Here is a 4,701-nt window from a genome sequence, read left to right as displayed (position 1 = left end):
ATAGGCAGCAATATAAAGTCCATAAAGATACATAAAATGCTTAAAACATTAAAATATAACACTGGCCGAATATAACGCATTGCCATAGGTTTTGTCTCTAGTCATTGACATTATCATTATGCACACCAACTCCTGCAAAGATAACCTGGTAAAATGGGTGACCTGATTAAACACTTCCTGACTGAACAGAGCACTCCATATTAGCAAGTCTTCCGTTGTGCTTCTGCATGCTGGGGGAATGATCTAAAAAAAGCATACAAAGAGAAAAGAGCTGGAAAAATCTACTGTAGAGCTACGGAATATAAACTGTGTGCTTACACCTAAATCAAGAGGACTAGAAATACAATTCTTCATGTAAGAAAGAAGTTAGGTGCACTTGCATATTGGAAAATATTTTTCACTAATGACTCCTTAGAGACCTTAATTATGCAGCAGTTAATATTAAATGCAAAATTTACTTAGGAAAGAGGGAGCAACTGCTAATATAATTGAAAACAAGTAGGGAGATGGTATCAGTTTATATTGTGAGAGCATCAAGGCATTGGAGCTGAATCCCAGGAGCAATGCCATTCCATAAACATCGAAACAGCTTATATCACAGTATCACAGAATCACAGAATGGTAGGTGTTGGACGGGCCTCTGGAGATCACCTAGTCCAACCCCCCTCCCGCTAAACCAGGATCACCTAGACCAGGTTGCACAGGATCGCATCCAGGTGGGTTTTGAATCTCTCCAGAGAAGGAGACTCCACAACCTCTCTGGGCAGCCTGTTCCAGTGCTTGGTCACCCTCAGAGTGAAGAAGTTTTTCCTCATGTTGGGCTGGAACTTCCTATGTTCCAGTTTGTGCCCATTGCCCCTTGTCCTGTCACTGGGCACCACTGAAAAGAGTCTGGCCCCATCCTCTAGACATCCACCCTTTAGATATTTATAAGCAATAATAAGATTCCCTCTCAGTCTTCTCCAGGCTAAACAGACCCAGCTCTCTCAGCCTTTCCTCATCAGAGAGATGCTCCAGTCCCCTCATCATCCTTGTAGCCCTCCACTGGACTGTCTCCAGCAGTTCCCTGTCTTTCTTGAACTGGCAAGACCAGAACTGGACACAGTACTCCAGATGTGGCCTCACCAGGGCAGAGTAGAGAGGGAGGATAACCTCCCTCAACCTGCTGACCACACTCTTCTTAACGCACCCCAGGATACCATTGGCCTACTTGGCCGTGAGGGCACATTGCTGGCTCATGGATGACTTGTTGTCCACCAGGACTCCCAGGTCCTTCTCTGCAGAGCTGCTTCCTAACAGGTCAACCCCTAACCTGTACTGGCGCCTGGGGTTATTCCTCCCTAGGTGCAGGACCCTACATTTGCCCTTGTTGAATTTCATATGGTCCCTCTCCAGTCAACTGTTCAGTCTGTCCAGGTCTCACTGAATGGCAGCACAGCCTTCTGGTGTATTGACGACTCCTCCCAGTTTTGTATCATCGGCAAACTTGCTGAGGGCACAATCTGTCCCTTCATCCAGGTCATTGATGAATATGTTGAACAAGATTGGACCCAGAACTGACCATTGGGGCACACCACTAGCTACAGGCTTCCCACTAGACTGTGCACCACTTATCACAACCCTCTGAGCCCTGCCATTCAGCCAGTTCTCAATCCACCTCACTGTCCACACATCTAACCCACACTTCCTAAGCTTACCTATTAGGATGTTATGGGAGACAGTATCAAAAGCCTTGCTGAAGTCAAAGTATACAATATACACTGCTCTCCCTTCATCCACCCAGCTGGTCATGCCATCATAGAAGGCTATCACATTGTCAGGCATGATTTCCCCTTGGTGAATCCATGTTGACCACTCCCGATAACCTTTTTTTCCTCCACATGCTTATTGATGACCCCTAGAATGTGCTGTTCCATCTCTTTTCCCAGTGTGGAGGTGAGGTTGACTGGCCTGTGGTTTCCTGGGTCCTCCTTCTTGTCCTTTTTGAAGACCAGAGTGACACTGGCTTTCCTCCAGTTCTCAGGTGCCTCTCCTGTTCTCCATGACCTTTCAAAGATGATGGAGAGTGGCATAACAATAACATCTGCCAGCTCCCTGAGCATCCCATTAGGGCCCATGGATTTGTGGATGTCGAGTTTGCCTAAATGTTCTCTAACCCTGTGCTCCTCAACCAAGGGAAGCTTTTCCTTTCTCCGGACTTGCTCTCCTACCTCCAGGGTCTGGGGTTCCTGAGGGCTGGTCTTAGCAGTAAAGACCGAAGCGAAGAAAACATTCAGTAACTCCACCTTCTCTGTATCCTCTGTCACCAGGGCAACCACCTCATCCAGCAGTGGGCTCACATTTTTCCTAGTCTTCCTTTTGCTGCTGATGTACTTGAAAAAGCCCTCCTTGTTGTCCTTGACATCCCTTGCCAGATTTAATTCCAGGTGGGCCTTAGCCTTCCTTGTTGCATCCCTACATACTCTGACTATTGCTATATTCCTCCCAAGTGCCCAGTCCCTTTTTCCACATTCTGTAAACTTCCTTCTTCCCTTTGAAGGAGAGAAAAAAGAAAGATTCGCTTGACTCTAGCACAAAGATAGGAGGACAGGATTTGTAAGAACTGTGTCATAAATTACAGGTTAATATGATGTCACAGAACCTAGACATCAGGCTATTAGCACTTCCCAGTGAGGCTCATATGTTTTGAATCCTACACGGTTGTCCATCTGGGAAGATCAGGTCCATAGGAGACTGGGCTATTAGCTATATACACAGAATCAGCATCTGAATGTTAGAAATAACCCGAGTAGGGTTCTTCATGTTATAAGAGACTTAACTTGTTTCTGTTACTGGCTTAGTTTGTGTGAAGGATTAAGAAAAATTTGGCCCAGAAATACAAATCTACAAAATTAAATGCAGTATCTGCACACTCTACCCCTGGTAAGTATATGTGTTATATCCAGTATTTGGAACAATTGTGTGCTATACAGTACTTACTCTAACAAGTTGAAAGAAATTTCATCATCCAGCTTTTGTATAGTTATATATATACGAAGTTTGTTAAAGTTCCTGAAGCATGTAGTATTGCTGAGTTATTGACAACAGATTACCTGCTTGGCAGGAGGGCATGGAGAGCAAAACCAGCACCAAAGACGACCAGAATCGGGAAAGCAGCTACCTAGGTGTCAAAGCATTTAAGTAGAATCAAAGAAATCTGTAATACATGTTTCAGTTGAACTGAAATGTCAAAATGATCCCTGGAAATGTCCCTGAAAATGTCAAAATGATCATAAAACAAGCCCTAGAATTCCATGCTCTACAGGCATCACAGATTAATGCATAAACACTTAGGACCTCACTCTGGTTTTGCCTTCATGCCATGGCATATTGCATAGTAGCAGAGTACCCACATTCCTTGTTTTAGATATCTAATTTTGATGCTCTGACTTGCTTTGATGTGTGGACCTATGTTCGTTCTTTCATTAGGGAACTTTGGTACTTAACATCGATCCTCCAAATTGCATCTGTTAGAGGCCTAGAGTAGGTGATGTAAACACTGCAGTGACTGTGTTTGCATGAAGGGACTAATGTTTCATTGCCCAAGTGTCATTACACTCCAAAAATATGAAAATATGAAGTTGAATGAAAAGCCAACACACATTCTTCCCAAAAAATATACCATCACCCTTTCTTTTCTTAGGAAGGGATCACAGGTTGACAGGCAAGGAGATATTTGTAGAACTTTCCAGCTGACGTTCCCTGACAGCTAAAGAGGGGACAAGAAATATGTGATGGAGTGCAAAGAGTGTTTAGCTCTACTTATAGCAAGAGCCATTACTGAGCCTTTTTCCTACTATATTTAGGTCATGAGGTCATGGATGAGGATTATTTGTTTTAAAACATGCTGTGAGAGGTTGACTTCTGTTTGGGGCGTACAGTTGCTGGAGAGGGAGGAGGCTGAGTCAGCGAGGTAGTGTGGCCGAGCGGTCTAAGGCGCTGGATTAAGGCTCCAGTCTCTTCGGGGGCGTGGGTTCGAATCCCACCGCTGCCAGGAATATTTTCTAGGCGGAAGGAACACCGGGCGTAAGTACAAGAATATTTTCTAGTTGGAAGGAACATCAGGCACAAGTACAGATTGGGAGAGGAGAGGCTGGAGAGTAGCCCTGCAGAAAGGGATCTGCCCACCAGCAGCCACAATGTACATGAGCAGTGTTCCCTGGCAACCGAGGGTAAACTGCATCATGGGGTACCTCAAACACGGCATAATCAGCCGATCAAAAGAGGTGGTTAGCCTGCTGTATCCCACTGCTTTCAGCATTGGTACAGCCTCACCTGCAGTTCTGGGCCCAACAATTTAAGAAAGATGAAGGTCCTTAGATGGCTCCAGAGGATGGCAACAAAGCTGGTGAAAGGGCTGGAAGGAATGTCCTCTGAGGAGTGGCTAAGGATTATGGGTCTGTCCAGTTTGGAGAAAAGAAGGCTGAGGTGTGACCTCATTGCTCACTACCAGCCTCCTGAGGAGGGCATGTGGGGAGGGAGATGCTTCTTCCTGGTATCCAGTGAAAGGAACAGTTCAAAGCTACATCAGTCAGGGGAGGTTCAGACTGGACATTAGGAAGCATTTCTTTACGGAGAGGGTGGTCAAACACTGGAACAGGCTTCCTAGAGAGCTGGTTGATGCCCCAAGTCTGTTGGTGTTTGTCATTTGGACAATGCCCT

At 45.3% G+C, this 4,701-nt stretch overlaps 1 non-coding gene across 1 annotated transcript; it reads left to right on the top strand.

The window, feature by feature from the left end:
* Positions 1-3,951: 3,951 nt before the first annotated feature.
* Positions 3,952-4,033, top strand: TRNAL-AAG (transfer RNA leucine (anticodon AAG)). The gene has a single exon. It is a non-coding gene; the product is annotated as a tRNA-Leu (tRNA).
* The last annotated feature ends 668 nt before the right edge of the window (positions 4,034-4,701 follow it).

This window comes from Balearica regulorum, chromosome 1 (assembly GCF_011004875.1).
Source record: "Balearica regulorum gibbericeps isolate bBalReg1 chromosome 1, bBalReg1.pri, whole genome shotgun sequence".
Lineage (NCBI taxonomy): Eukaryota > Metazoa > Chordata > Aves > Gruiformes > Gruidae > Balearica > Balearica regulorum.
This window is presented reverse-complemented; position numbering and strand designations above follow the sequence as displayed.